Source organism: Struthio camelus, chromosome 1 (assembly GCF_040807025.1).
Source record: "Struthio camelus isolate bStrCam1 chromosome 1, bStrCam1.hap1, whole genome shotgun sequence".
Lineage (NCBI taxonomy): Eukaryota > Metazoa > Chordata > Aves > Struthioniformes > Struthionidae > Struthio > Struthio camelus.
In genome coordinates this window covers 169,043,243-169,062,097 of record NC_090942.1, presented here as the reverse complement: position 1 = coordinate 169,062,097, position 18,855 = coordinate 169,043,243, and positions in this window count along the sequence as shown.

The following is an 18,855-nucleotide window of genomic DNA, read 5'->3' as shown; positions in this document are numbered from 1 at the left end:
CACCGTTTGCTCAAGTCACATTAGTTCTTCCTATCAGTGCAGTCATATGTAGCTGTATTTTGAATAGTTCTGAGGGTCCTAAGTTTGATAAAAAGATTTCAAACCATCTATTTGATTCGTCCTTCTCCTCTTATCCTCATTTGCTTCCTCACCCTAATGTCAGTATGAAGTTCTGACATTTCAGCAAATAGCCATCCTATAACACACCCTGAGGAAGTACTGAGATTAGAGTAATATCAAAGGTATTTTAACAGCTTTATAACAGCTCAAAGACACCCTTCATTAACTTTGAAAACTTGAAAATAATGGTATTTCACCTGTTGGTTTGAAAAAACGAAATCAAGAAATATCTGAGTAGGGCATAAAGACAGGAACTGAAGTTAGAGTCCCCTGGTAATGTAAGCTGTCTGGTAGATTTTTTTCTGGAAATTTTTAATTAATTTCATTTTAAAATATCTTGTTTGTCACAAATAGTAAAGTCATTATTCAATGCAAAGAGAACAGTTAACTATGACTTTATCAACAGAACATTTCAATCACACATACTCATTTCTAGTGAGATTAACTTGAAAAATAATATTTTCCTAGTCTTATTAATCGTGAATTAGATCTTTAACTGAGATAAAAGAAATTGAGACAGCACAGACAGAAATTAAAAACTGATCAAATAGAACTTTTTCACACAGAGACAGTGACTGTGGCATTTATTCTTGCTTACATTGGTTTGCTGGAGTCATTTAAAGAAAATAATGTTCAAAGTGAAGGTTTTTGTATTATAGGAAAAACTCAAAATAAGCAGCTTAAACCTGCATCCTGATTTTTTCACAAGTAAACTGGTTCTCAGAGAGTAGGTCAGGTACCGCGGTTCGTTGAGACATTCACATTACCCATGTAGAGCAAACTGATAAAAGTTCTGACCAAAATTAGCCTGCAGGGAATTACCCCTGTATAAAATAATTCCCTTATAGTAAAGAAGGCGGAGTTAGCTGCCTGCTCCAATAGCTCCAATCTACTTCCATACTCTAGGCCAGGAAAACAAGCACAGCAAATGGCTGAATCTCACTTGTGCAGTTTAATGAATTCAGAATAGTGAGGTGATGATTAGGGGAACAGTTTCAAGCTTAGGAGACTGTAGTTAGTATTACAGGCAACAAATAATTGGAAAATGGTCAATATATTTCAATTCAATGTTTGTCAGGCACATTTTGACGTAGATGTTGAACTGTGATGGAGCAATAAATGTCAGAATAATTTTTTTGGAATAACCACAGTAAAGTAAGTCAACATAGGTTTTATGTACAGTAAGGTATCATTAGAAAATCTGTCCTTGACAAGAGCTGCTTTACAGTTAAGTTTACCGTTTCATGAACAATTATTTATCAACATAAAGAGAAAACTCATGTTACTACAAACCCTCTGTATTACTGTTACCCAACAGCTAATCTTAACAGCCACTTCTGAAAGATACTTTCCTGTTTCTTGGCAAGTGAACTAAATCACTTACCTGCATCTAATAAGTTTACAATAAGTGTGACATTGCAGTCATCTGTAATAGTCTGACAGAGAATCCCTCTCAGAGAGGAAAATGCTGAGAATTATAGATCATAAAGGATTTCAAGGCTGGATGTCCTTGGATAGCTGTAATATTCATCCAAGTTCTTCTCAAAAAAATACTCTTTTTTTTCCCATTTAGGTATTGAAATAAAATAGCGTTCATTACTTTCGCTAATGGTCAGAAAAGCGGGGAAGTAAGGAGAGAAGAACCTCACAGTCCACTGTAACATCTCATTAGGCATTACTATCACCTCTTATTCTCTTTAATTTCATGAATTTCAGCCCAGGGAGTATTTGAATAACATTAACAAGAAGGCAGTGCCAAAGATTCCAACAGAGCATAGGAATATATGTGACATACAATCATATAATGCCAAATTTGAAGAGCCAGGGTAGCTAAATCCAAAATTTTAAACCACTTAAGGATCTTCAATGAACGCTATTTTATAGTGGACTGTGAGGTTCTTCTCTCCTTACTTACTACTTGATAACTACCATCTTTAAGCTGAATTTCTTGCTTAGTTAAAGAAAAATCATAGTAACATCAATCACTACTTTCTAAAAGCAATAAAAATATCCCCAAGTTATGTTAATAAACATATTCTCCTCATAAATGCAGATTTCCTATAGCATCATAAAGGAAAAGTAATAGTTTCGCTATCAAGTAGATACATATTAATCTTAAATATGGAATCAAATTAAAAGTAGATTAAAGCATTTTCTTTTTCTCCACTTTGTATGCTACAATACATTTTTTTCTATATCTTTATAGTGTGAGATAATTTTCTTAATGCCATAGATGTTAATCATGCATCTCTTTCTTTTCTGGTTCCAGTGCAGACACTGCAAATCACATCAAAACCATTAATGTAGTGACTGGGTCAAATGGCTACAATAAATCAGCTTCAAAGACCTGATTGCTACATTTTTTCTTCATTAGGTCTATTGAGGTTCTAAGTATAGTCTTATGCAAGTGAAATTTGGCTTTTGTTGAGTTGTCAGTTATAAAGGTTTACAACATCAACTTTCCTGGAAATGTTAAAACTGTCATACTATAGCTGAATTGATTGTTCTTTGAAGAGACATGGAAATCACAGTCTTTATGCACTGATTAATTTCTGTTTTGCCTAGATACGGAATATGACTGAAAATTCTAATTCACTCAATTAACACACCTGGTCATCAGATAAGAACATATTGAAGACCTAAAATGGAACCTTTTGAGTTTCCAGTGTTAAGAAGTTACCAGTTTTATAAACTGATTAGTGCGTGGGAATTTCTTATGAACAGAGAATATAATTCTTATTCTAGAAAAGTTCAAGCAGTCTTTTGAAATACAACAGTATTGAGTGCTTTCCAGTATGAACCAAATACATATAAAAAGCATACCTACATTATGGCTATGACAATTCAATAATTCTTCTGAATGTCACTGGATTTTCAGCTGATCCATAATTTTCAGCTGTGAGAAGGGCTAGGATGTGCTATGACAGTAGATGTCAGTTGTCATAAGACTAAGTGAAAAAGGAGCATAATAAGGCAGGGGGAAGAGGAAGAGGGGGGAATATTTTTTTTTTCTTATCTTCGGGAAAATTAGAGACAAAAATCAAACAAAACTTCTGATCAGGTCTTCTATATAGGACGTTTAAACTAAATATATTGAGGAAAAAACACTTATAGTGGGGTGTAGGATTTTATTATGAGAAATACTTCTTTGCTCACCCTGCATTCCATCTCTTTCCTTTCTTCACTGCTTCACTGGTGGTAGAGGGCAATAGACCTTAAAATAAATACGCAAGAAAAAATATAAAAATTACGTGTACTACATGCTTTGTTCAAAAAAAAAAAAAACACTAATCACTTGATGACACTTTGTAACTTTCTAACAATGTACAGGGAAAATTCCAGAATACATTCATTTTATTGCATCAAATAATCTGATTAAAATCTTTGTGATGAAGAAAATTTGCTATCTCCTGCCAGAAATATCCATTGGTACACTTAGTGATTCAGGAATCCAACCTATTTATAAAACTGGAAGAACTTCAAAAGTGAAAAAAGTTTCTTGTCACTTATCATTTTTACCCTGAGAAATTAGATCACGGTTGTATTCACTTTGAAGCAGACAGTTTTTGGTCATCATATACACTTGAAGAGCTCTTCATTATAACTCAATGTTTTTTTCAAAACAAGGTTTAGTTTTGCAGTTACTTTGCCAAGATCTGGGAGAAGACTAGAACTATCCACTTCATAGTAGTTGTTAAAAGTTCTAATTGTTATTTTTTCTCTGATGAGGCTATTCTATCAGCTTCCTACAGCTGTGCTACTGAAAAACATTGGAGAAACTTTAATGAGCAAAATAATCAAAATGTGAACTTGCATCCTCCCCATATTGATATTGCATGATAACTTCAATAAATGTATATTTGCTAAATTTGTCATTGTTAGTAACTTAAATAATATTTTTTCATCTGTGAAATAGTCATTAAAAATAGAAACACTGCAAATATATTTATTTATTCAGTGAAGGATGAACGTCGGTTTGTGTCATACATTCATACATGTGTGAGTCTGTATATTATGCATTCCTACACATGTGTGAGCTTATATACAACTATAACTACATTGTGTAAGCTGATATAAGCCTATTGATCAGTACAACATTACAGACACCTATTCCGTAAGAACTGAGACAATTATACATTTTATATATTTCATCAATTATCCACGAAATGGACCAGAACAGGGTTCAAATGGCTTCTCTCAAAGCGGTACTTTGTATTGCATTCTCCAAGCTTTAAATTCATCAAGTAGCATTTTTTTCTATTGTCATCCTTTCTACCTTTAATTCTAACATAAACTAGAAAATGTGAATAGATAAAGTTTAAAAGATTAAAAATATAACACAGCTGGAATTACAAACACTGTTAGAAACAGCTTTTGTATGACTTAGCAGATCATTTTCATTAAAAAGAAAATAACAGCAGTTGTTTCAACAAATATTTCTTCTAGGCTTCCTCCCACCTTTTTTCAAGTGATATGGAGAGATCCGCCCGACAAAAAATGTATAACTTACTAGCATACACCACATTTCTACTAAATAGATATTATCTGGTTCAGTTGGAGAGTATCTATACCTGATCTCCATCAAAGCTATTTCGCAGTTCATTTAGGTCATCACGATATGCTGATGTATCAATTACTAATGTCTTCAGTCATTTCTTTTAGAGACTTTTAATGTCATCTGATTCTTAGATTCCTCTGTGACCAGTTCTATTTGATATCAAGCTCAAAAATGGCTAATAAATTCAAAATTAATACTTTGCAGCCGTCCTTGTGTTTTTCTGTCAAATCGCTTAGCAAAATAACTAAAGGTTGAAGATCTGCTTAGAGAGATATCAAAAAGAACCATCTTCTAGATTCTTCAATTGAACGTCTATTTTTAAAATTGCATACAATAAGACATTCAGAATGCTTTTTATATAAATACTGTAATAGGAAATCATCAATCTGACATTAGTTGCACCCTGCCTTTCCTAGACTTTTCATTGATTTGATCCAGTAACAGGCAAAGTGTTGTGACTGAGATATATATAATGTTTTCTTAGTTTTTCTATTAAACTTCCGCAGGGGTAGATGAGGTAACCAAGGAAACTTCCTGGAAAAGATAAATTATCTGTATGAAGATAATATATTCCCTTTCAGAATTAGCCCAGCATCCTCCATTTAGAAAGCAGGATTTCATAAGTGTTAATCTTCCTTTGTAATTGTAATTCTGTCACAGAGGTCTGAACCTTTCACGTCACACCAGAGGACGCAGGGATTCAGGTCATGTGGGATCATTAGGTGGTCTCATAAAATGACTTTTCCTGCATCCTAACATTAGGCTATCAGATGACAGGATTACAAAAGAAAGAGAGAAGGCTTCAGATGTGACTGATAATAACATACAGAATTTAAATGAAACACTTCCTGGGAATCTTACCTTGTCCATCTTAAAAAATTGCTTTCTGAGCAGAGGTGTCTTTGAAATCTGTTTTTCAGGGTTTATTTGGGAAACTGCATATACTAATTTGAAGAAATTGCTGTTTTTATCATTTTTAAGGTATCTCAGGTATTCTTTTTTGTTTTTTATTTGGTTAATGTTTACCTATTTTGGGTTTCTTTTGCTTTAATTTGTCAAATTAAACCTTCTATTAGATTTTTTTATTTCAATTTGGCTTGCTTTTGCTTCCAGCAATCTTAATTGAAACAGTTTCTAGTATTTGCACACTTAAAGAAATATCATTTCCAAAAACAATTTTACATTTATTTAAGATTAGGCCAATTAAAAACATATTTACTTTCACACTTTAACTGAAAGGTGTACTATTAATCTCATCTAAAACCAGTATAGAATTCCTTAATAGAATATTAATAGGATATTAAGCAAACAAAATATATTCTTAATGATGCTTGTTGCTCCCTCCTATATTGTTCTTTACCTTTTTCTCTATATTCTAGTCTGTCTTTTCCATTCTCATTTTCAGCGCTGTAGCCATTTCATAATAAAATCAGGAGCCAGGGAACTTTAATATCTCAAATGTAATCTCAAAACTTCAGGTTTTCAGACAAGATGAATTCTTCAGATCTATTAAGCATTTCCATCTCTATATTTCTTGAGGAAAGTTGAGTATTTTCAAAAGTAATATGAAGCCTTATGTTAAAGTGATACATTAATAAAAAGCAGAAATAAAGTTCTCATTAAAAAGCTAGTCTGGAAAACTTTCAAAAATAGAAATTTCTTAAGGGTAAAAAATTGTGTGTGAAATTTTTAGTAATATTTCATAGTCATTACTGAATATTTTATTAAATCTGAAATGCTTTCTGAATTTCTTATAAAATCATATAATATCCTAAACCATAGTAGATTATATGTAGATTCTGATTATGATATCTTTAAAGAATTATTTTCAAGGCTGCAAGGGTCCTTTCTCTGCTTGACAGGAGTTATATAGTGTAACAAGAAAATAAAGGTAGGATGAGCAAGGGGAATGAGAGATAAAGAATAAATCATCTGAGAAATTAGTTTCCTGGACTACTATCTACTTCAAGAAAGAATCAAGACTCCTGAAGCAGGACTGGTTCATAGGACTATCTAGGGTATCCAATGCCATCAGGTCTTAGATTCTGAGCCATAACATCTTACCATACTGCTCTAAACTATTTTTTTTAATAAGAAAACACTTATTTAGAAGACACCCTAGTGCAGATAATCCATATGCTAAAATTCATATGCTTTATTTCTCATGTAAGCATATCTGACACATAGGCATATCCATATAGCATATCCAGCAGCACATATACAGACCATGCTCCTCACAAATTAATTATTTCACTTCAGATGTAAATTCTTTGCATATAAATTATTCAAAACTCCCTCTGAAATGTATAGCTAAACCAGATGTAGATATGTGTAAATGCATAGCTAAATATATCCTGTACAAGTTTTTGTGATATAATACAAGAAGTCCTATGAAATAAAAATATGAACCTCTAAGATACAGAAGGAATGTGACTGAGCTACATACTCATGGGAAGAGAAAGAAGAACCCAGTAGATCTGAGAACCATAAGTTGAGAGCTGGAAACAAGATTGCTCTGGATATCTGCATTGTCTTAGCAAGTGATTCAGGAATTTTACATATTTTATGTTAAGAAATGGAATAGAATGATTCTGCATACCTCTCCAGTATAATTCAGTCCCTTAGAACTAGATAGGAACTGGGTACCCTACAACCTTGGAAAGGATCCTTTACTAGGAGTCAATCTGTGCAGCACAAACGCGCATATATCATTCAGCATAGTGGATAATTATATAACTCAGAGCGCCAAAAGAATGGCAGGTCAGCTTGCTTGGTAGCAATATGAGCTATCTGAGAAACATGGGAATTTTTTGACCAGTTACCTTACTTATGCGAGTTTCAATGGGCTACAAATATCTTCCTTCGGAAAGTGGAGAAAAACTTCCTCAGATTGGTTATATTTTTGAAGTTATGCAGGAGAACGGAGGGATAATCTCTGAGGGGAAGACAGACAGAGAGAAAACAAGCCTAGAGTGTGGCAGTTCAAGTAGATGGGTGCACAAAAGCGAGCCAGCAGTTTTGCTGAGGTTAGTATACACAGGGTCTGCAATGGTGATGGCTGCCATGATGCCTGGTCTATGCACCAGCTAGAGCAGCTACCCTAGCACATCAGAGACATCAGCTCAGCCCAAGCTGCTGAGGGAAGATGCAGATCTCTACGTCTGGGGCTGGAGGGACACCTCTCTGCGACTGGGGCCATGGGAGATGGCCTCCTTGGCTGCAGGAGCATCTATGTCAAAAGGACCAGCAGGAGGAGGGCAGCAAGCTGTGCAGCATCAGAGATGATGAAAAAGAAATTGACCATATGTTTTCCAAAACCCCGTGACTTCAAGCACTTGAACTCCCAATAGCGCTGAAGTAGGGGCAGGCCAAGTCTGTTCTTATGGGGTTGAGTAATGGAGACCCCCATGACGGCAAAGCCTGGAAGCTTGTGACTTCTGGTACCAGGAGGACAACTACTGCTCCACTTGCAGATCTGAAACTACAGAAAAGGTTCAGGGCCCTGGTAGCAGATTAGGGAGCTCTGTCCAACAAGGCATCTGAACCAGCTGAGTCCGAGCCAGGCAGCAGCACAGTGAGGAAGAAGCAGATGTTAGTAGTGAGTGACTCCCTGCTTTAGAGGGATGGAGACCACCATTGGCTTACCTGACCTGTCATCTACAGAAGTTTGCTTGTCAGTGGCTCAGGTCCAGGATGTGTTGAAGAGACTTCTGAGGCTTATCCAGCCCTTGAACTATTAGCTCCTGCTGTTCTTCCGTATGGATGCCAAGGATATTGCCAGGGGAGACCTGGAGTATATCAAGAGTGATGAAATGGCTCTGGTAGTGACAGTCAAGGGTATAGCAGTACAGCTGGTGTTCTCTGCAATACTGCCAAAGAAGGGAAAGGGCCTGAAGAGGAGCGGATAAATCATGCAGGTCAATAACTGGTTACATAAATAATGGTATTGACAACAAGGATTTAGTTTTTACAACCATGAGACACTCTTTGAGGAACAAGGATTGCTAGGAACAGACTGGATCCACCTGATAAAATGGGACAAAACTATATTTGCCAGCAGGCTAGTCAAGCTGGTGAGGAGAGCTTTAAACTAGGAATGGCTGGAGAGAGAGAGGATGACTAACAATCAAGTGAGGAAGTGGTGTTGGTAAGCAAAGTGTGTAAGGTGATGTGGACATGAGAAATGTCATAACCAGCAAAACAGGACTGAAGGGGCTGCACTTCAAGTATATATACATAAATAAGGAAGTGCCAAGAAGACAGTATGGTGGGGGAAGCTCTCACTTCAGGATCACAGAAGTGTGGTAGCCTAGCTAGAGTGCTGCAATGGATAGATACAAACTCTTTAGGAAGAACAGGCCAGGAAGGCAGGGCAGGGAGTTAACTTTTATGAGGGAGCAGCAAGAATGGATGGAGTTCTGTCTAGGGATAAATGATGAGCCAGCTGAGAGTTTATGGGTCAAGATTAGAGGGCAGACCAACATGAGTGACATTGTGGTTGGCATCTGTTACAGTCTGCCTGATTAGGAAGAAGTAGTAGATGATGCCTTCTTCAGACAGCTGGAAGAAATCTCACATTCACAGGCCCTGGTCCTCAGGAAGAACTGGAACCATTTCCATATTTTCTGGAGTTTCTATTTGCCGCAACAGGACAAAGGGAATGTAGGAGATTTCTAGACTACATTGATGATAACCTCCTCACAGAGTTGATCAAAAAGCTAAAAAGAGTAGGTGCTTTGCTGGACCTGATATTTACAAATAAGGAAGAACTGGTCAGGGATGTGAAGGTCAGGATCCTGAGAGTAGGGAACAAGGGAAATAGCAGGATCACAACCCTGAACTTCAGGAGAACAGAATTTAGCCTGTTTAGGGTCCTGCTTGGGAGAATCCCAGTCGCTTCTGTCCTCAAGAGTGCAGGAAGGAGCACGTGGGGCAATCCAAGCTGGTCAGCCTGGGTTCAGTGTCTGGGAAGATGATGGATCAAATAATCCTGGAAGCCATTTCCAAACATATAAAGAATGAAAATGTGACTGGGAGTAGTCAGCATGTATTTACAAAGGGAAAATCATGCTTAACAAACCTGATAGCCTTCTACGATGAAATCACTAGCTTCGTAGATGAAATAGAGACCAGTGGATGTTGCTTATTTCACCTTTAAAAGTCTTTAGACGTTGTCTCCAATAACATCCTTGTAGACAAGATGCTGAAGTAACAACTAGATAAATGGATAGTAATGTGGACTGAAAACTGACTGAACTGCCAGGCTCAGAGGTTGTGATCAGAAGCACAAAATACAGCTGGAAGCTAGTCATGGGCATTGTACCCTAGGGATATTGACTGGATCCAATCCTGATCAACATCTTCGTAAATGACCTGAACAATGGAACAGAGTGCACATTTAGTAAGTTTGTTAATGATACAAAACTGGGAGAAAAGATTGATAAACCATATGAGTGTGCTGCTAATTAGGGGGATCTTGAAAAGCTAGAAGAATGGGCAATCAAGAACCTCGTAAACTTCAGCAAAGGAAAGTGCAAAGTCCAGCACCTTTGCATCAGTACAGGCTGGGGTGCCAACCAACTAGAGACTGGCTTCCCAGAGAAGGACGTGGGAGTCCTGGTGGACAACAAGTTGACCATGAACCAACAATATACCCTTGTAGTAAAGGTAGCCAACAGCATCCTGGGCTGCATTAGGAAGAACACTGCCAGTAGGTTGAGGGAGGTGATCCTCCCCCTTTTCTCAGCCCTGGTGAGGCCACATCTGGAGTACTGTGTCCAGTTCTGGGCTCCCCAGGACAAGGGGAACATGGATTTACTGGAGAGAGTCCAGCGGAGGACTACTAGAGATGATGAAGGGACTGGGACATCTGTCCGTTATGGAAAGGCTGAGGGAGCTGGGACTGTTCAGCCTGGGGAAGAGAAGACTGGGGGGTGGGGGTAGGGGGGAGCGGATCTGGTCAATGTGTACAAGTATGTGAAGGGAGGGTGTGAAGAGGATGGGGCCAGACTCTTCTCCGTGGTGCCCAGCAGCACAAACAGTTCCATGTGAACTTGAGGAAAAACTTCTTTGTTGTGAGGCTGACTGAGCCTTGGAACAGGTTGCCCAGAGAGGTGGTGGAGTCTCCTTCGCTGGAAATACTCACAACCCTCCTGGACACGATCCTGTGCAATGTGCTCCAGGTGACCCTGCTTGAGGAGGGGGGTTGGACTAGATGATCTCCAAAAGTCCTTTCCAACCTCAGCCTTTCTGTGAGTCTGTGAAACTGAAACACAGAACATATGTAAATGAGAGGAGCATTCAGGTCTATAACTGTAATGAAAAACTTGGTGGGGACTGGGGTTCTTAGCATAATGAGAGGGAGGGGAGAAACAGACCTTGGTTTATATAAACTGAATTAAATTTGCATATAGGCAAACAAAACCAAATGTTCATATATGCCTTTGCTGATCCAATCATGATTGATTTCTATGGAATTGGAGTAATTCTAAACTATACAAAATATTTTTTTGCAATCTCTGAGAGACAGTAGACATACAATATTTCATACCATTTTTTCTACTTTATTACATAGAATGACACAATACTTTAAATAACATTTGAGAAAACCCTGCTACACTGGATAGTGTTATGCTGAAAAATCACACACACACACACACACACACACACACACACACGCACACACACATGCACACACACAAACTGAAAATGAAATGGGATTGTCTGAGTCACTTAGAGTCCTTGGATGTTATATAGCTTTTGACCTATAATTATGCACTATTTCAGTTACTCAATTTTCTGAAGTCTCTAAAAGTCAGAGAAAATTGCATTCTTTCTCCAGATATTTTAGCTTTTCTTTGGAATGTAGTGGAGAACAAGTTACTGTTAGAAAATTCTACAGGTCCTCAAGTAAATTTTAGAAAACCAAGATTTATTAAATTCCAACTTGTTTTATCTCTTTGATTATATAAGTATTGTTTAAACATAATTGTAACCCTCCCATAAAGCTTACTTAGACGTATCTCTTAATTGATCTATATTTGTTTGTTTAGAATTGGTGTGTTTGTATTTTATATTTTCTGTATGATTATTTAAGAAAATCCAAAATATGAAGATCTTGAAATACCGAGCAGCAGTATTAGCCACCTGCAATGAAATAATATGCTTAATCATTACAGTTATTACTCATCAGTTGTTCTAAAGATATGAAAACTTCTCTATTTACATTAACATCTCTTTTAACTGGCTACTAAAGTTAGAAAATTCAATATTTAAAAATCTTTCTCAGCCTCAGTAACAAACTATCTGAATCCAAGACTGATATCTATAGAGGCAGAAATACAACTTTGGAGGTGTGAAATGAGATAAGGAAAAAAAGACAGGGTTTATTATTATTATTATTAAGTTCTCCTATGTAAAGATTAAGGCAATTGTTTCACTTTCGCAGCAAAAATATAGGAATGTCTTCTAGGTGTCTAATAGTTATAGCCTTCCTGATCATTAATTCAGCATACTGCATGTCTATTTCCTCAGAACAGAACTACCTTCAAATTACCATTATTGACACTCAATAGTGCTTTTCACTCAGTAATTCCAGCTGTTTTAAAAGCTTTTGACTTTGGCTGTAAATGGAAAGTTTTAGCTTTCAGGTTGAAGAATAAGAGTACCAAGAAAAGGGGGGGGGGGGAGGGGGGGCGAGTCCAACCTAGCTAAAATTGCAAAAACTCTAAGCAGTTCCTTTTCTTTCTAATCCTCCACCAAGCACAACAAAATAGAAATCTTTGGATGTTTGATGATCCACAGGTAAAGGGGATGAGCCGGGAAGCTCGGTAATAAAGAGATTGCTAGTATAGGTGCATTCAAATTATTTATTTTATATTAGGACATCAAAGGAATTTTCCAGTGAGATACAGCAGGACAACATAATAAATCCATACAGAGCAACACTGGTAGAAATAGCACAGGATATACCTATGAAAAATATTGTGAGCAGATTCAAGCTCGTCCTGCCCACCCTGCAAGCCTTCCAGAAAGATCTGGTTATGGTGTAATAATGTAGAAGCACAACCTTTCACTCTTGTTGAGATACAACATTAGTCCAACACTATTGTAGTGCAGACATACTACCTTTAGAGAATTTGCTATCTAGAGCAACTTTATGATTGATTAGGAAAACGCATCCTGCCCAAGATACTCCCATAAAGATTCAAAAAATAAGCCCAATGCATTCCAGAATTTTGAAGGAATATTCTGATTTGAAGACACCTTAAATATTTCTGCAACTGAAGGATATATTTCCTTATTTTCTGTAAGGAAAAATAATTTGCCCCTTTCTCACAGATCTCTGCTTTTTCTGGAGCTTTTTTTGGCAAAATCCATATCTTGATAGTCACAGGATCCCTGCATGATACAGGAATTACAGCAAATGTTACTCCTACAGTCTAGATAAATAGCTAGGGGCTCAGTTTATCATCCATTAAGAAATGCTCTGTGTTACACCAATACTAATTGGCTTAAACAAAACATGCATGTCTAATATGGTGTATGAAAATATTTAAGAAGTAGAAAAAGAACAGTTTAGAGTAGAAAATAAGAGCCATTAATGACACACAGCTCACATACTACTGACTGATCAGTTGCAAAGCTGAACTGGGAAATCCCTTTTGGAGAAACAAAGCTCCTGATAGAGCTATAAGGTATGTTTGCATGTATAACTAAAACCTAGCTCTGCATTCAGCACCCAGGAAACTCCTCAAATGCCTTTTTTTTTTTTTTAATTAGCCCTTTATGGAGCAGCAGTGAACAATGTAACTGTTGATTAAATCTTTTCAGTGAAGAATTCAGCCTGGAGAAACCTATATTTCTAACAAAAATTAACTGTAAAGCTCAAAAAGCAAGCAGACAAATAAACAAAAAGATTTTTTTTTTATGTCATCTAGAACTCAAAAAAAAAAATGGAAATTGGGTTTATAAATATTAGATTGGGGGAAGGATGCCTTGGATGATCAGATCTCAGGATGGGATACTGAAAACTAATTAACATTATGGACTTTAAAGTTATTTATGAAAATTTATCCCCAAAAAACTTGCTTTATTTTGCATAGTAGGCAAAAATAAGAAAAAACAATTTTGGCTCAGATCTACTTTGTCTCGGTACCTACGCATAGAGTTATACTTCACTGCACCATTAATATACATGTGTAAATCTATCTGTTGCACCAATAACAGATAGTTTGAATTTGGCTGACTGAGTTAGATTACTGAAGCATATGGCTTGAAACATGTTAATCAGTTTTAATCCCATATGCCACTGATTTCTTCTGAGACCATACTCAGATCTCATAACTTCTGTGTATGCTGGTTTATCCATCTTTGTTAAATTTTTATTCATGTCTATAGTGGATATATGAAAGTAAAAATCATGCTTCTACTAGAAGCGTCTATTCTAGTTTAGTATACTACAAAAACATATTAAATAATTACAACAGCAGCATTTCACATGAGTGTTATAAAGATAAATTAATTTTAGTTCATAGACTGCTTATGTTGTTCAAAGTGATTATTTTTCTTATCTACTTAGTTAAGAAAGAGTTAAGAATTAAGTTAATTGTTAATTAATTAAGAAAAAAGCAATTATTACAATTAAAACTCAAGGTGGAGACTCCCTTGAAATTATAGTAACTTATGAGTTTTAATTATTAAATACCAATACAATTTATACAATATATAACACTCAGGAAAGCAACCAAAGTGCAAATGAAACTCACAATTTGGTCTCCACTAATATTCTTTCATTAGTATGCTAAGTCTTTTAAAATATTATATCCATGTTTTACATGAACTTGACAATATAAACTACATGAGGGAATGAATAAACATTTACTTATCTAGGGTTCAGACAAGATAAAGAAGCAGAGCAATTAATAAATGGTTTTATCCTGTTATTTAATACATCACATTTTGCAGTGGAAAAGGAATCCCAATTTCATAATAAAAGCACTGGAGTTAGGTTTAGCACCTAATGATGATAAATAAATTTAGGTTTTAAACTGGAAAATAGTTTCTAGCAGTTACTGCAGCGAGATTCTAGAAAAGCCTTTCAGCCAGCTAGTGACAGGAAGCTAAGCTACTTTTAAGCTGGAATTCAGTAAACATATGAAAGGGGTTATATGACATGACAGTTTTTAAAGCAGAGGACTAGAACTCTCCCTGAGTTCTGTGCTTATAAGGGTGCCCCTTCTATGTCTAATATATTTCCTGCAGGACCTTTGGGAATCTTTGTATTTTTCAAGTTTTCTACAGTAAAATAAGGATCATTATCCCTGCTCCACTAGAGAAAGGAAGATTTGTGTGAAGATGAGAATCAGACAAATCAGTGTTTCAATTACAGTAAGGAAAAACAAAAAGTATTTACTATTTTGGAAAATTATTGCAGTTAAAAGTTTAACTGTCTAGAAGTAGGATCGGCTCCTGGCTTCCCCTTTCAGACTCTCATCTAGCAAACTGGGAAGAAGTAGAAGACAGAAACATAGTTTAGATATGTTTTTCCAGACATACCTAAACTTTTCTGAGGGAGAAGAACTAGCACCTTTGGCTAAGTATATTTATGGCAATAAATAAATAAATAAACAAACTAAAAATCCAGGAGCAAAACTTTATGTCTCCTGTCCCAATCTACTCCAATCCATAGAATCAAACCTTCGGCTGCTGCCATCCAGTCTCCTGTCTGCATCCTTCTGTCTGCATCTGCTCCAAGAGTAGCAAAATAGGTCTTCTCTTGTGGTCATCCCTGGTCTGGTGGTTGAGGTACTTTCTGGGATTAGGAGATATGGGTCAGTTCCTGTCAGGCTGGACTGAGTCCAGAACACAGGCCCCACTCTTCTTTGGTGAGAAATCTACTCGAATGCGAATAGCTTTGCCACCTCTGTACTCTTTTGCGTTTGGCTATTTGTTCATGACAATCTGATTCATAATAAAGCTTTGGGTGACAGAGAGGCTATGACCTCTATAACACAGCACCTGAGCATAACACAGCACCTGAGCGTACATTAGCAACTAATACTAAGCATTTTGAGTTAACTAAGGGGGCACCTAATGATTTCAGACATCTCTTCTCTTAGTTTGGGAAAATGAATGCCTTGCTGTTGGGGAGGTAGTGGAAACATAGATAAAGTGAGACTCTGCTCAAGTCATGTACCCAATGTGGTAGTAGTAAAGTCTTGATTATCTTTTGGTGAGATAGTAAGGGAGATAATATCGTCCCATCTGTGCTCATGTGTTGTTGTGTCAAGCTGTGGCTGCTTAGCATGCTGGAGTCCCTTGTTCCAATATAAAACCCAATCTTCACTTACCTTTAAAAGGGAGGAAAGCAATGCTACCTCTTAAATACTGGCTATCAAAACATTATTTTAAATGGTATTGATAGCAGGCTACAGTTTTACACTCGGATATGTTTGAAGATAAACAATTGACAGAAATGTAACTTGGAATATTAGGGAGATATTTTCTGTATAATCTTAGATTTTTTATTACTATTTCAGACTTTATGAGTCTCGGTCATGTAATGTCAAATTTTTGCCTGTCATTTCTTTCTTTTTTCTCTCACATACAGAAACACATATTCTGTGATTTTTGAAAGCATTTCTGAAAGTAAAAAAAAAAAAAAAAAACAGAAAAAGCAAAGTAAATGGACAGATTTCTGAGCAATCATATGGGTTCAGTTTAATTTTTCTTCTGATTTCAATACACAGACAAACTGCTGTCACCAAGTGCCAAGCTGCTTGATCATAGGGCTGACTAGCTGTTACATTTTTCATCTGTCATGGTAGGCATCTTCTTGCATCAACTTCAGATGTCAGCAACAATGAGATCCCTTGCTTTTTCTGGAACTATATAGTTGGAAATGACCATCTGCTCAGCCTTCTGTTATCTAAATTCTTCCCTAGAAATAGTTTTCAAGCATATATTAAGATCAAAGAAAGAAATAATGGGCAAGATGGTGGTGCTGTAATTTTAACCCTTTCACTTCATGAGGCAGATTTTTGTTAAAGATCATGAAAAAATGAAAACTACAAGGATATATGTGTAGATCACAATAATTTGGCTGGTAACATTGAGTTATTTAGCCTTGTAATTCATAATCTTATAATTAAATTTTTTTCTGTAACGTTTTTATAATGGTAATAGGGTGATATTTCCAGTATTTAAGATTCTTTTGATGTTCTAGACACATAAAAAGTTTAGTAAGATAATATCCACTGTTCTTTGTGCCAGATTAAGCAACCTAGTACTGAAATACCTCTAAAATAGAAGCAGAGTAAATGTTGTCTAAGTAGATTTGAATCTGGAACAGGGTGAGATAATATTTGTCCATGAAAATGACTGTGCATAAAGGATTTCCTCCTCCTCCTTCCAGAAGATCCACTCCACATTTGCTTAATGCTCAGCTCATATACAGTAGTTTCTTCTCATGCCCTGTGGGCCGTATGCCCAGTTACCTAGTTAAGCAGTGACAACATGACACTAAAGTTATCTACTAGTTTAAATAAGACTGGGGCTCCTAAACATGGGTGATGCCAAACATGAGGTTAACTTTAAGAGAAAATAAATTCCTTCTTATTTCACTATGTTATACTAAGGTTAGTGCAAACTTTTTTAATGTTTTAATATTCGTATAGATGGATATAGAAATCTTATTTAAAAGGGTACTTATGTAAGAAAAATGAAGTCAGAGGGAACCTTTTCATTGTCCGAAATGGGCTGTGGATCAGGATTTCACTTTATTAGCCCCTCACTACTGGAGAAACTTAAAGTGACATTGGCCTTAGAGCTACTTGGTTTTTAAATATTGTCTTAGTGCAATGGTTTCTAACACTAACATATTTTACCCATCTTCTGTCTTATGAAAAGCTACTCTTACTTGGAAAAGAAAAAATTGTAATTAAATTTTCAATAGAATGGAATTAATTTGAAATGAAATGTCACAAATTAACAATTCATCTTGTAACATTATGTTCACGTGGCAGAAGCTTTTAAACAATCATAAAACAGCTCAATGTTATTTGGAGCATCCATTGTTCTCCTTTGTTTTCCAACCGGAACAAGAAAACTGGAAAGGTTTCCACAGTTTGCTTCATTAACAAGACAGATGTGACTGGTAGTGTGCCAGCACAGCTTTATTCTCAGTCCATGACAGAGGATTAAAAACTACAATGAAGAAGAAGCATTCAGCACTCAGATTTTGGCTTTTTTTATATTACTTTAAGACAACTTTGCAAAGCAGACAACTGTAAACTTAGCATAAAAATTACAGAATATATGCTATTGTTGATGCTGTAACTTGCTGAAAGTAATAATTACTTTGTTTCCTGAAATATCGTATCAGATATCATATAGGCTGTGATTCGGGCAAGTAACTTGTATGAAGAAATATTTGAAAGCATGCCTGAATTTAGCATTGAATTAAACAAGCTGGATTTAAGCAGCTGCCTGGAGGCAAGGACATTGTTAGCTGTTCTTCAGAATTAAGACTAAAGTAATAAACTGGAAGAAATCTTAGTTCAGTAAAATGAAAAATGAAGATTTTTTAGTGATTTTAATTCTAGCATTAATATCTTTCCAAAGACTTCCACCCACACAGAAACTTCATTTATTTTCAATATCTGAGGCAATATATTTGGAATTTAAGCACTGAAGCTGAAGGTTTAAGAAAAGACCAGATCTTCAGTTAAAAATTGCACTATATTAATAATTATTCAAATTAATTATAGTTGTTACAATTAGAAATAAAAGAAGTGCTGCCTGGAACACATCACTCTACCTTCTTCTTAATTCCAGAGACCCTGATTTAACAAATGTCATCTAAATAAAACTTTCCCAAAATGTTCTGCAACCTAAACATTCAGGCACTCCTATAGTAACAAAACAAAACAAAACAAAACAAAACAAGAAAAACGAGGATCAGAATCAGATTCCTAACTAATTACTCTAGCCACTGGGCTACACAGAGTCAGGAATATCCTTTTAATGCTTTTTCCTTTTGGTTATCCTTTATGAGAAGTCAAGCACCCTGTGACCTGATAGAAAGCAAAACCTCTATATGGCCTTTGAAGTTCAAATCTGAATTTCAGTACCTTTTTGCATGCCTGAGAGCCTGGAAAACACTTCTACCTCTACTG